The sequence below is a fragment of the Callospermophilus lateralis genome, chromosome 8, assembly GCF_048772815.1.
Source record: "Callospermophilus lateralis isolate mCalLat2 chromosome 8, mCalLat2.hap1, whole genome shotgun sequence".
NCBI lineage: Eukaryota > Metazoa > Chordata > Mammalia > Rodentia > Sciuridae > Callospermophilus > Callospermophilus lateralis.
In genome coordinates this window covers 109,115,187-109,130,626 of record NC_135312.1, presented here as the reverse complement: position 1 = coordinate 109,130,626, position 15,440 = coordinate 109,115,187, and positions in this window count along the sequence as shown.

Sequence of the window (15,440 nt, the reverse complement as noted above, 5' to 3'; positions counted from 1 at the left end):
ACAATGTAGGTTTATCTGAGTCAGTGGTCCATGCCACACGGTTGAATCTTAGATAGTCCTTTAGAGTTGTCTCAGTTCATAGGAAGGGACCCAGCCATTTGCATCTCCACTTCAAACATTGGATATGGGCTGTCACAAGGCAAGACAAGTTATATCAGCGGAAGGCTATTCCAGAAGAGATTTAACTCCAAACCTTGAGCAGCCAACATTCCTGGGAGAAGCCTCACTTCTGAAGGGACATTCTGACTGAGTAACACTGTATTCACTCTTGGTAGAATCAGATTATCAAGTGAAGAGGATTTTAGAGACGATCTAATTTGAGCCGTTAATTTCAAGGTAAGTGTACTGAAGCTCACAGTGATCTGCTTAGCATCATATGGAATGGAGCTCCACCACTAGTCTCTTGAATCTTGGGAAATGTTTTTCAATTATACTAACACTTAACATGGATGTGTGTGTGTGTGTGTGTGTGTGTGTGTGTGTGTGTGTGTGTGTGGTTTATCTTATAAACATTTTTCTTGGGCCAAGAAGGAAATATTTTATATTTGTACCTGTATGTAGGAAATTAAGGAAAAAAGATTCCATTACAGTAGAATTAGAAGTTTTACTGTACATTTGTATTTGCTGAGCCAGATTAAACCCTGTTATGCAAATGGGAAGTTACTACACAATAATGTATTCTGTTTGGGTTGAGTTTTAAATATGATTCCTTATGTCATAAGGTTTGTAACTCAGGAGGAAATCAATTAGAATAAGTGAGAATGTATATTATTTTACACTATTTGAGAAACATACCATGTAAATAGGAGATACTTCTGTCATGTTATTCAGAGAGTGAGTCATCTCATATGTGATATGAAGTTAAAAGTGACCACGGTTAGCCTTCAATGGCCTTTGGAAATTGCTGGTTCAAAATCCAGTATCTCTCCAAATAAATGTTTCTACTTAATGACAAATACTTTTCTTTGAGCCGTGAATGCTATAATGGCATAATTGGAGATATAAAAGATTTGATAATGTTTCCACAGACTATGACAGTTCCTTCAGCCCAAATGGGGGATAAATAAAATGAACACTGAGGAAAACTGTTCTTAATTAAGATTCCTGGCCCATAAGAACCCAGCAGACTTTGTCACACACATGCACATACCATAAACACATTAAAAAAAATTTAGACTAAACTAATGGTATAAAAGGTATCACTTACTGTCTATATTCATGACTTCCTATTCATAGCTTAATCTATGAAAATGAATGGAAAATAAATATGAAAGCTGTCAAAAGAGATGGCATGTTATGGGATAGATAGGAAAATACAAAGCAAATAAAATACTCTATAATAAGCTCACAATGATCTATATTCATAAATAATTACTGATATTTATTAAGTATTTAATTCTTTGAATGTCTATCTGGTTATCTCTCTACCTACGTGTATGTCCAAAAATTGTTCTGTGTAGACGTAAATGTCATGCTGAACTTTTAATAAGTTGATATGTACAGACCTGTGACAGGTTGTTTTTTTCAGAAGCCTCAGCTATACATGTTATCAAAACATGACTCCTATATGATCACTTGCTTCCAGTTAAGACTATGGATTTTGAAATAAGAAAGTGCCATCCAGTTTCTTTTTTGCCCTTTCCAGCCGTGAGGAGTACTGGTCAGGGATTTTATAGACTGTTCCTAAATTTCAGTTAGCCTGGCATTTTTCTCATGATTAAATGGTCATATGCTTTGGGGAGGAAGACCAGAATGGGTTAAAATGCCATTCTCATTACATCTTATAAAGGGTACATTTTATTAATATGACGTCACTGTTGAGGTTATTCTTGGTCATCTGCTCCGAGAGTGATTGTCAAGTTCCTCTACTGTAAAATTACTCTCCTGTCTCCTTTGACATCCCAAACCATTTAGAAGGAATGCACAGCACTACACTAAAGAATGGCGTATTCTGTTCCACTAACTTGAAAGCAGAGGTTCTATACCAGTTATTGGAATTCTGCCTGGGAGATGTGCTGTTTTTCCCCATTTACTTATTTATTTATTCATCTATTTTTACCAGTTTGGACTCATATATTTCTTTTTATACTTTGTATTATAATCCAGCACTACTTTATTTTGTCATCAAAATCATTCTTTGACCACTGAGTATCCTGTCAGTTGACCTTTGTGTCCCACTTGGACATCTTACCATCATTGTGAGAGGTCACTGTAAAATACCTCTCCCCACTTTCCTGTTTAAAATATTCTCTTCTCCCCTAACTTTATAGGATATCAGCTTTTAAAAAACAGTGAATAATGAAAGTCATTGTTGCCACTATTTGCAGTTGTATTTTTTTTCTTTGATATGATTTCTTTGTGAGTTCCTTTAGTTTGGTATTCAGAAAGGCATTTACCATCTAAAGGCTCACCCAACAAAGATCCTTTGTGTTTTCTTATACCTTCTGGTGTCTGAGAAGGACAATTAGCATTTACCAAAGCCTCCCACGGAGTTAGCATCTCTTCTATGTGAGGATGAATGATTATATTTGTTTCTTTGAAGAACGGTGTCTTAAATTCATCCACAGATATAGGACTCCCAAAGAATTGCAAACCTTGTGTACATTTTTTTCAGGGAAACATGGGTTTCATTGGATTCTCAGATGTGTCTGTCACCTAATAAAGAGGTAAAAAGTCATTTCCTTTGAGCAGAAAGAAAATACTACTACCTATACACTTTGCATACTTTGTTCTTCCCTTATGTCTGTGGCTTTGTGGTTACTTTCACTACGCAGAGGAGCCCCACCCCTAGTTTACTTACAGTGCCATATAACACACTGCGTTCAGGTCTGAGAGTCCCTGTGACCACAGTTATTACATTTATAACTCTGAAAAATAAAATCAATCCCTTTCGACTTAGACTTTTGGTTTGAGGGAGAAGATTAAGACAATATGCTCATACAAACTTGTTTTGAAATAATCACTAAAGGGTCATGCAAAAATAAGAATATTCTAGAGCTGAAGGAAAATTCAGCCTTCCCCCTTTACAAAGAAATTTCTGGATTTTGCCCTCAGTGCTGGAAAACATTATATCATGCAGCTATATAGCCTGACACATTCCTTGCATAACTTTGCATATTAGTAATGACATTGGTTGAAGTTTAGGCAAGTGAACAAAAGCGGACTGGTTGTAAAAAGGCTTTTGATATGAAACATTATTTTCTCTAGTCATTTGATCACTTTGTCTTAGTAGAGTAAGTTATTTTCTTAAATTAGTATCATATTCTCAAGAAATAAATCCTTCTTTGTGATATATTAGAATTGTTAGATTTCTTGAAATCAAACATAATAATGTAGTCAAATGGATAAAGCATTGGACTGAGATTCAGAATATGAAGATGTTAATAATGGACCAGGCATTAAGTGTGTGATCTAATCAAAGACATTTAACTCTTCTCCTTCCTGCTCATTTTGCCTAGATTATATCACTTTCAAAATTGTAAGGCATTTATATATAGTAATTTGCAGGCATAGCTGTGTCCATCTAATGCTTAATCATTTTCAATAGTAGAGATGATTATGATTTTAATATTGCTAAACTAAAAGATGTGATTTCTATTTTTTTCTTAGGTGGGAAAGAATCCAAAATTCATGCTTGTGAATATAAACTACATGGAATTCCAATTTACTTTTAAAGTCTCTGAATTTCTAATATGAAAGTTGATTAAATATTTATGTCAGGTTACCTGCAGCAGAGTCATGGAAATTCAAATCGACACAAATAAATAATAGAAGAGAAGGGGCTGTGTGATATTTGATAAAAACTCTTGGGTTTTTTGTTTAATTTTCTACGGATTTTGTCAACTGGGGCATAGTTTTGTTGTTAACAAACACACATTTGTTTTTAACCACAGGGAGAAATAAAATTTGGAAGTGGCTAGTATAACACTGAGCATTTGTAGAATAGGCCAATCCATATTCTCAGTACCAATTATTTTTTAAAAAATGATTAGTAAGATTAATTGTTTTAGTCAGCTTTCTTTGCTGCTGTGAATAAACAGACCTGACCAGGAAAACTGTAGAGGAGGAAAGGTTTATTTAGGGGCACATGGTTTCAGAGGTCTTAGTCCTTTGGAGGGCCAGCTTCATTTCTCTGGGCTTGAAATGAGGCTGAATATCATGGTGAAAGAATGTGGCTCAGAGAAGCAGCTCCTAGGATGATCAGAAAACAGAGAAAGAGAGAGAAGCCACTCAACAGATACAAATATATTCCCAAAGCCACACCCCAATTCTCTCCTCCTCTAGCCACACCCCATCACTTCAGTTACCACTCAGTTAATCCCTATCAGGGAATTAAATCACTGATTGGGTTAAGATTTTCATAGCCAAATTATTTCTCCTCTGAACCTTCTTGCATTATCTCACATGTGAGCTTTTGGGGGACACCTTACATCCAAACCATAACACTAGTAGAACCCAAAGCACATACATAAACCCTAAGTAAATATCTCTCTGGATGACATCAAATAAAAATTACTGGAGGCCTTTTCTTCGGACCCAACTTCTGCATTAGCCTCCAACAAAATGGGTAACAATCAGAATGCAGCCACTCACAATGAAGTCCCACATTGCCAAACTAACTGGGATAGGAAATTGGGGATACAAAAAAGATATACTGATTCTTAAAGGAAGTGCCCAGGAGTCACTAAAATGCAGGAGACATCCGTGAACCACTGAAATGCAAGAAGGTGCTCATAAACAGTACAACTCCTGATCAACCCAGGTTATGACCTTGGCCTGCACCCTTGACCCCTATTCCTGTCTGCAAAAGTAACAGAAGGGCAATGGACAAGTGGGGGGAAAACTGGTGTGAAATTGCTTAACCCCTCTCCAGTTTAACCTCTAGTCCAGCCACTAGCCAACCCTTCTTCTAAAAAACCCCAAACCAACAGGTTGCTGGGTTTTTTTGTTTTGTTTTGTTTTTTTGAGGCACAGTGTTGGGGATGGGTACCCAGGATTGAACCCAGGGTTGCTTAATCACTGAGCCAAGTCCCCAGCTAAATTGCCAAGGCTGGCTCTGGACTCCTGATCCTCTAGCCTCAATCTCCCAAGCCACTTGGATGATAGGCATGTGACACCAACCTGGCAAGGTTTGCTGCTTCTTATTAAGATAGCACATGTTCTCCCTTGAGTGTGCTTCCACATTCCTAAGTGAACCTCTGTCTAGGCCTGATTGGCACATGCTCAATTTCTTTGCCTTTACTTATGCCAAGAACCCTGCTGGTCCTGAGTCCAATTCCCCCTTCTTTCTGGGAACCCCTGGGATCCTTTTTTAGAGACTCCTCTTCTGTGACAAAACTAGAGGTTTATTTTCCTTCCCAAGAAATTAGTATTAGAGATTACTGTCAATTTCCTAAACAGGTAATAATGAATGCCTTTTGCCTTAATCCTTACACACAAAAAAATGTAATTTGAAGTAATCTGCTGTTAATCAGTTGTTTTTCCATTACTCCCTTTGTCCCTCTTGTGGAGAAAAGTAACTCTGAAATGAACAATTTACCTGTTTATTTATTTATTTATTTCACTTTCTTCCTATCTACCCAAGAAAATCATATCTGATAGATTCTTTGGAACATTTATGCTATTATTTTATTTTGCAATGAAGTGTTGTCTGATTCTATAGTTGAAAATAAAGTCAATTAAGATGTTAAAACTCAATTGCTGTAATTTTGTCCTTTGACAATGTTAATAAGAAGAAAGGTTTAATTTCATTTCCTTTAGGTCAGCATTACTTGGAATGAGAATCCTAACTAAGAATAGCCAATATTTATTCTGTGTGTGTGTATCTGTGTGTTGTTTTGCTTTTGCTTTTGTTGATGCTTGGGGAACCCAGGATCTGATGTATACTGGGCAAAGTATTCTATCACTGAATGACAGCCCCAGTCTTATTCTACCATCTTAGAAAAATCCCTTAATCTTTCTGTGTTTCAGTTTCTTCATATACTATGTTCTCTTTCATTTTATTTATTTATCTCCTGCTCGCTCCTCTACCAATCTGGCTTTTTTCTTTCTCTCCGTGATGCTGAAATTTACTGGGAAAAGTTGGAAGATGTAAAGTACTTGAACCAATGTGTATTTAATACTAAGCAAAAAATATAGAGAACCATAAAAGTATGGGAGTCACCTGTTTCTCAATAACCATACTGTTTGTATTGTAGTTAGTACTTTACACAGATATGAAAAAAAGTTACAAAATAATTGCAAATGGTATATTTATTAGTTTGTGTTCATTGGTATAAGGTGGCATGATTGAGGAAAAATTTTAGAAAAATGATGTTTTAAAGCAATCTTAAGGACACACTGGGGACAGTCTTGATGGTATTTGCCTATAATCCCAGCGACTAGGAAAGCTGAGGCAAGAGGATAGCGAGTTCAAAGTCAGCCTCAGCAACTTAGAGAGGCCTAGGCAACTTAGTGAGACCTTGTTTCAAAATAAAAATACATAAAATGGGCTGGGGAATTTTAGCCCTCCTGGTTTAATCCCTGCTATAAATAAATAAACAAACAAACAAACAAACAAACAAACAAACAAATAAATAAATAAATTTTAAAAAATTGTGTTTAGAGCAGCATGATGGAAAGTATAAATTTTAACATTCAAGGAACAGGGATCAATTGTGTACCAATGCATGGAGGAAGGATGAAATTTGCTGCCGAATTAGAAGGCTGGTATTTGAATTTGATATAGCTTATAGGTAGAAAAAAATTAGGCTAGGAAGTTCTACTCTTCAGAAATTGTTTAATTTTTTATGGTGTTAATTTTTTATGTTGTTTTTTCAATGCTTTGAAGACATGTAAAGGATTTTATATCAGGAGACACAATAGTAGGCTAATTGATCCAATACAAGTGCAATTCATAATTAATTCTGTTTCCTCATTTGAATGAGAAAACTTCAAAATGAGATAAGTTCAAACACTAATTTGCATCCAGTATCTAATTTCACCACATACTCTCCTTCTCTGTAGAGCTTCCCATCTTTTGAAGGAATCACAGTGGGCTGTAAGGAGGTTACAGTTTCACCTGCAATGAAATAGAAAATGTCATTACCAGTGCTGAAATCCCTGAAGCTGTGATGTGGAAGCTGATAAGGACATAGGAAGCAATGTTAGAAAATCTATATAAGCTCCTGAACCTTTGGAATTTTAAAATTTTTCATTTTTCATTTAATGTTTTATACTCCGAGTAATTTCTATTTGAAAGAGTTGTCTGTATCAATTCATACTCATTTTAGATTTTTAAATAAACTTTGTCTGTCATATTTTACCTGTAGATGTTGCCTCGTATCCAAAAATTGTATGAGAATTAAGTCAGAATAAAATTTCCTGATAGGAAAGAGTTGATTTCAGTACAAAGCCAAGCCTGTTGCATCAAAGTTTGCTTCACACAAATTAACATAATTTATGAAATTTAGCCTTTTTGCCTTATAAATATATATAGGCAATGCTAGATACTCCAAGAATCGTTTTAATCTTCCTTGTGATTGTCATGAGCTCTTTAAATTTTGTTTTGTTTTTTGGGGGGGGAAATTGATTATCCGACAAAACATTTTGGTGGTTAAGCAAACCAAACCAAAAACCAAACCAAAAAAATTTCCCTTGGCTTCTGAGGGAAGCCTTTCTCTTTTATTTAAGTTCTCTGAAGCAACCACCTATTTAGTCATGACTCATTATTCAAAGAGTTAAAATAGCAAAAGTTAAAATAGGAAAACATGACAAGTTTTTTTCTTTTTAATAAAGAACTAATGATAATACATTGAGTAAACAAATAGCTAGTTATGTCTTATAGCTCTGTAGAGCATTTTCCTCCCATGACCTAACTATCCCCCCATATATACACACGTGTGTGTGTGTGTGTGTGTGTGTGTGTGTGTACTTTTTATTCGGTGGGGGGAGGCACCAGGGATTTAACCCAGGGTTGCTAAACCACTGAGCTACATCCCTACCCCTTTTTATTTTGTCTTTTGAGATAGGGCCTTGCTAAGTTGCTGAGGCTAGCTTTGAACTTGTGATCCTCTTGTCTCAGCCTTCCGAGCCACTGGGATTATAGGTGTTTGACACCACGCCTGACTTGGACTACTACATTTAACTCAGTAGTCAGAACATTCACTGTGTTTGTTGAGAAATATCACTCTATAAATGTTGGCATGATTGTTTTATGAATTCTTAGGCTACATCTCTAGGTATAATATCTCATAATATGAGCACACTCCTTTGCTTAAGCAGAAAGTTAATAATATGTGTTGTTCAAAACTGTTCTTAACTCCTTTTGACTTAATGGGTTGACTCCTTTTGTGCTTTCCCAGATTTTGATTATGGGTTGTTTCAGGATAAGTAAAGATATCTGATTATTAGAAGTTACTTGGAGTTTTTAGGCCAGTGTTTTGAGCATTTAGTAAAGTAAGTGCTAAAATACTTTGTTGTTATTTTTATTTTATATACAGATATCTCTTGGGCTTCTTAAAATATTTGCTACTGCTCAGTTACTTGTATTTGGAAAAGCCCTGTCATACCTGTGGATTTGTCTCGAAAAAGCCAAATCTTTTATCCCATTGAAAACAACCCATTTCTGTTGCTTGTTGTTTCTTACTCATAAAATTTTCTTTTCTTTCTCTTATAGTCAGCAATCAGCAGAGGACCTCGCAAGGGTACCTGCCAATTCCACTAGCAATATCTTGAACAGACTATTGGTCAGTTATGATCCTAGGATAAGACCAAATTTCAAAGGTTTGTTGCCTGCCTGCCTCTAAAAAGAACCTCTTCATTCTTTATAAGTTTAAAAATACATTTTTGTGATATACAAAACAATATGATTTCAAATTGACATATAACTGTACTGTAATATGCTTTTAAGTTCAGAGCAATTTAATGCCTGACATAGTCAATGATAAGCAATTTTAAGAGTTTAATATGGTTCTTAGTTTAAGAAAATAAAAAATGATGTACCATGAATAGGCTAACTCATATAATGGATTTTTTTTAGTAATAATGGATTTTCTAAGATTTTCTGTTATTCTTAACTTTAGTGGTTAAAAAATTTTAAGTTGCATACAGCTCTGGATTTCATTTACACACACAAAAGTTATAATTTGTAGAACAATCATTTACCCATTTAGAGAAAAAGAGCAGTTCTGATATTTACTTAAGTTCTCTTTTACTTTTGTTAGTGTTTCTTTTTGCTGAAAAAAATGGCCATATGGTTTTTAAAACATGTTAACTTTATGATAAAAGTGACTACATGTTCTACAACAGAGATTATTTTTATTCCAACAGAATATTATCATTTATTACACATTTCAAGAACAAAAACTCTACTTCAATAAGTAAAAGTCATGAGTAGATTGTATATTTGTATACTCACCCCAACATTTTTCTTTAATCCTCTTGATGAATTAGGGAAAACTATGTGGAAAAAAAATTTCCTCTGGAAAACTATAATTCTTATTGTTGGTTAAGGACAGGTATTAATGTAGATCAGATTAACATTATAAGGCTTGATATTTTTTTCTCCTTTGCAGAAAAATGGTCTGCAGCTGCTTCTAGTCAAGTGAAGTTATACAACTATGTTGTAAAAACAGGGGGTTTTGTTCATTACCAGAACCTATTCAGTTACTTTCAACAACAGCCATGGTCTGGGTTGTCACATGTCCACCATATATTGATTCCCCACCTGGTTTTCATCAGGCAGTGGTTATGTGGCTAAAAGGCTAAATTCACATTTTCTCTTTGATAGCCCAACCAGCAGTCACAATGATTTGAAAAAAAAGAGAAAGAGTTGCAACATTATACCTTAGTTCTCACTCCATGAACTTTCAAATTATTTTCAAACAGGTCAGTCAGAAATCTTTATAATGGTTCTGTTACACATCTTATTAACTTTGCATTTTCATGAATTAAAAATTAAACTATAGTCATTAAAAGTTATTGAATAATATTATGCCATTTGATTTAAAAATCTGGAATGATTAGAAAAATGAAAAATGAACTATTTTAAAAATGAATTTTTAAAAAGAATAATTTGCATTTTCATAGAGCTAAATGCAGTCAGCCAATTGAAGCATTTTTTAAAAGTTAAACATATTTTCTAGAGTTTTGCAAATTAGGAGAAATATCTCTGAATATCAAACATTATAAAACACAACTCATTTGTATTATGATCCCTACTTAGAAAAATATTTTAATATAAGTTGTGAACATATTATAGTAAGACCATAGATTTTGCATCTCAGTGTGGATGAAAAAATACCGTTATCAGGAAGATTCTGATCAAGCTTTTTTATAAATACTAAATATATTCTTAATTTTTATTCGTAGGCATTCCTGTTGATGTGGTAGTGAACATTTTTATTAACAGTTTTGGATCCATTCAAGAGACAACAATGGTAAGATGACAGTTTAATATCTTAGTCAAAATTTTAGAGTAAGTACAATTATTTTAGAGTAAGTACAATTAATTTTAGTGTAATTACAATTATAACTGAAAAATAAGGAGTCACTTTAAGGAAAATATGTGTTCTTTCTCTTACTATAAATATCTGAATTCCCAGGTTTTGTTAAGCTAATGATTATATACTTGTACAATTCAAATTTAACCTTAGTGTTGCAATGAAACTTAAAGTTTTGCAAAAATTCATGTATTCTTCTTGAAAAGCTATGACTTACTATCATTTGGGAAAAGAATTTATATAATAAAAACTCTTGAGCAACAGTTTTTTTTTTCTTTCTAATATGTTTATATGTGTGAGCCTCCAAAAACGCTTTACATATTCACAGTTTTTTCTTGCAGTTTCCTGGAGGAGAAACTTTGTTTACTCTGATATGTTAATTTAGTGATCTGTGGAGCAGGGAACTGTGAGAAGCAAAAAGGAAAATTAATTTTCATAAAATAAGTACCAGAACTCTCTGAAAAGGTAGAGAACCAAGGCAAAAAGGCAATGGAAAGAGCTGAAGGGTGGAAAATGGTGACTAGGCTACCTCCTCTCTTGGAGAAAATGGAGAAGAAAGTTTTGGGAGAATGCCCTTTGCCCATGATGATTTAGATTTTAGGGACAAAGACCTCTATGTTTCCTGAATGTTGTGTAATATAATTACCTCTAAGTTCTTAAAAGATATTCTAAGTATTGTCTACATTCAAGGTTTTAGAACATTCAAGGTTTTAGAACATTCGATCTATTCCCTTTTTGACAAAATGATGTGCAGGTATGATACTTGAGGTGAACGAAGGAAGACCCAAGGGTTTTTTTGTTTGATCATTTGAGATACTTAGATTTTGTACATTAAGTAGTCATACCAATTTGGATAGTAAGGCTAGTAAAAAGCGGTTAGAGTACAGTACAATCTTTCCAGGAGTATTGTGAACTAGAAAAAGAATGATTTAAAATATTTACTTCTTTATTCCTAGTAGAAGCATAGTGATTATATGTTGTATTTAACTTATGATACTCATCAGTATATCTAATTGTGATATGAATGTTATTTTTAATTTTTATTTTGTAGGAGCACATATATAAGTCCCCAAAGAATTGCTATTCTTGGATAGTATGGAGATAACATTTAGAGAATTATTTAAAAGAAGATTTTGGGATCAAATCCAAAGTTCATCTCCAGTGACTTTTTTGTTCATTTAAATGACATAGATCTACATTATTGATCACTAGAAGACTTCTCTGAAATAAGATATAACTGCCATATATCATTGAGGAGACTAGCATAGCACTTGTCAATTGAAAACGTGCTTAGTCTGTATAAGCACATTTCTGTGTGAGAGTAAGAGATAACATTTCCTAAAGGCATAGTTTTAAGTGCATCAGTACATCTGTTTGATTTCCATGCTCCTCTCTGAACCCTGGACATCTTGCATGCCACCACTTACACCAACCTCAAACACCACTACAGAGATGTTGTGTCCTCTTGGGAATATCCCCACTGTTTACCTTGGTTGCCTCTGGAATCATATCTAAGGTACAACTAATGCCAGGATAATTTTTCTCATTTAAATTTATTCACATGAGTCAGAGCCCAGCATATGTCATTAATGTATTTATTCTTTTATAAATATGGAATACCTTCTAAGTATGAGGGACCTAAACTCTAGGTCCCATGAGCAATTATGTGACTGTATTGAGTTGAATACACCCGGGAGAACAGAATATTAGAAAAGGAAGGACTTTTTACAGATTGAGGATTGTAATAAATATTTCATCATTTCTAATAATCTTATTCTCCGGTACAGACCCAATATAGTAGCTTGCGGGAAAAAAATTATTCCTGGGTTCAGATTCTCACCATGGAAGCTTTGCCCATATTATTTAATCCCATCTCCAGTGAGCTCTTATCTTCTAAGCAGATCCTATTATGGCTATTTTACTCATTTTGACCTATTTTTAATCCATCTCTTTCATCTCTGATTATTTTTAACTTAAATAATGATACATTATACACTGTAATATGTTTTTTTGTATATCTTCCTTTAACTCCCTAATGGACTATAAACCTCTTAAAGTTAAAAGTAATATATTCTACTTTTCATTTTCCATAAAATATAGAAGATGGTAGACTATAGGTAATGAACACATAAATAATTTCATATATTAGCTAATATTGAATGAATAAGTGAATGAATAATTTCTATTCTTGGCTTTTTTAAGTAAAAGGATTTGCAGAATAAATTTAAACACTAGATTAATTTTCAGCATTATTATAGAGTATTAATTTTGGAAATTTTGGAGGGAGGCCTTTCACCAGAGGAGTTAAATTATTTATTTACTCTTTCTTTTGATCAGAAAACCTGAATGAAAATTGGTCTGTTCTGCACCTCATGTTGGCAGACACAGCCTAAATATTAGAATCAGAACTATAGTCATCAAATAGACTTAAATATTTTCCTGAATCCTAATTATTATGTTTTTGCTTTCAGTAATGTTTACTTCATATTCCTCTATAAAATTTCATAGACTTATCTTGTGAGGATGTCAGATTTTATAGATTACTCCACAGATTTATTCAGCCTTGTTGCTTAATAGTTAGGAAAGGCACAAGTTGCAGATATAGAGATAGTATTAAAATGTCTTCTAAGGTAATAATGGATCTAGACAAAACTTGTTCTTCATGACTTGTTACAAACACTGATCAGAATCAACAGCGAAGACTCAAGAGAGCAGCTCAAAAGCATATTCATTCATGGGTAGAAATTATCTTGAGAGGATGCTCTTTAAAAGCAAACAAATAAGTACAAAATAAGTACAAAAACAAAAATGTGTAAAAAAATGTTTCTCAAAGAGAGGAATTAGATTTGTCCAAGAACAGGATATTCATTCATGGCAAAAATAATGGTGGACAGTATGTGAGTTGCTATCAGATAGAACTGTGCTTGGGTCTGTTGTATATCTGCTGTGTTACACCTTAAACAAAGGGGAAACACTGCAAATTTAAAGCAATAGTATTTTGCCTGGCACAGTAACTATTCAGTGGTAGTGACCCTTTGATTGTTATGCATTTGCAACTGTTACAGTATTTCCCAAGAAAATCTAACCTTAAAGAAAGTGCTGAAGAAAATAAACCAAACTATTTATGGGTTTAACAGTAGTCTCATTGTATACTTGTGGCTCTATTTCTTAATAGCCTCCTAGAACTCTTCCTTAAAAGGATCATGTAAAATAAAGAAAATCCTAACATTTTGGAAATTTCAATATTTTCACAACATTTTCCTCTCCAGTCAGACTTTGTTACCTCAACAAGCAGTTGCTTATTCCAGAAAGCACAATGCAGAACACAGAGCCTAAGGGTAGATAGAATATTTAATTGCTACTAGTCAGGCAGCAGACAGACATGGAACAACTTACAAAGGGAGAGATGCAACTCCTTTCTCCAGTGTTTAAAGTTTATTATCAAACAACAAAGCACTCAAGGTAATCAGCATTGACATTGTGGTCAAGAAATCTTAGCCAATTACATTTGGAAAAATTCCTTCCTACTTACTTATTTTTGTTTTGAATGCCAAATAATGCTGGCTAAACTAAAAGTAATCTCACACGATTCACAAATTGTACTTGTGTAGTGGAGGAAACACTACAGCCATATTCATATTATTTATGTGCTTTCATATCTCTGTGGTTATAAACTCCTTTAGCCTGATTTTTTTGGGGGGGTACTGGGGATTGAATCCAGGGGGCACTTAATCACTAAGTCACATCTGGACCCCAGCCCTTTTGATTTTTGATTTTGACACATGGTCTCACTAAATTGCTTAGGGTCTTGCTAAATTGCTGAAGCTGACTTTGAAATTGTAATCCTCCTGCCTCAGCCTTCTGAGCCTCTGGAATTACAGGTGTGTGCTACCATGCTGTCCTTCATCCTGAGTTTTATGGTCTCATTCTGTAGCTTTATAGTTCTTCTTATATCTGTGTGTTCATTTACATTCTACTACCTAACATTTTTGTAAGGTATCAGTATTAATACTATAAGTGACATTTACTGACATTAATAGTAGGATCACCCAAATTATCACGTAAGTGTTACCATCACAACTCAAAGTTACCTGAACAGTGATTTCTAATTTTATCAGCTTTTGTGGTGCTATTTGTGACAAATGAAGTAGGTGCATTCAAGACTGTGAGAAGAATGATTTGTTAGACTCTTGGTGGCATCTGCTCTATGCTTACAATATTTGTTGATTTTTCTATTCATTTCCTACACTAACTTGAGCCAATGGGATTTTCATAAATGAAAATATGAACTATTGCACTCATGGGGAAAAATTGGGCATTATGGTTTATTGTAATAATCTATACACAGGCACTTTGTCTCATCAGAAATACATAAGAGCTCTTTCATAAAAATAAAAGGCTGTTTATGCAATCCATTTTCTTTCTTTAGTTTAGGCATGCTTTGTAATTATATTGAATTATTATTGCACTACAATTCATGATCCTGCCAGTCTTTCTGTGCCTTTTCGCTGCATGACTTTTTGTTTGTTTTAATAATAGACTTCAACTCATTTTGGGCAACACAGCTGTGCTTGTCAAGAAAAAAAAATCATATTTGAGATCAGCTTAAAGAGCTCATTTCAAGTTCTTTGCAATTGCTCATCTTTGTTGTTGCAAAACAGTGTTTCTTTGTGTATATATATTTAAAATCTTTTCCTTAAAACATGTCTTAGTTTACTATTCTTTATATTTTGTTCCTTTTGCTATGAATTTTTAGCATGGTTTCATTTATTATGGAATGATATTAGACATATTTTCCCAGTTTTTAAAACATTTCTTCTAGTACATTTTATTTTACATCTCAGATATAAAATCATAAAGCTTAAAATGACTTTATATTCATTTTTATTCATATTATTCATCTTCAGGAATTATATCCTATGGTAGGCTGAATAATGGTCCTGCAAAGATGTCCATGTC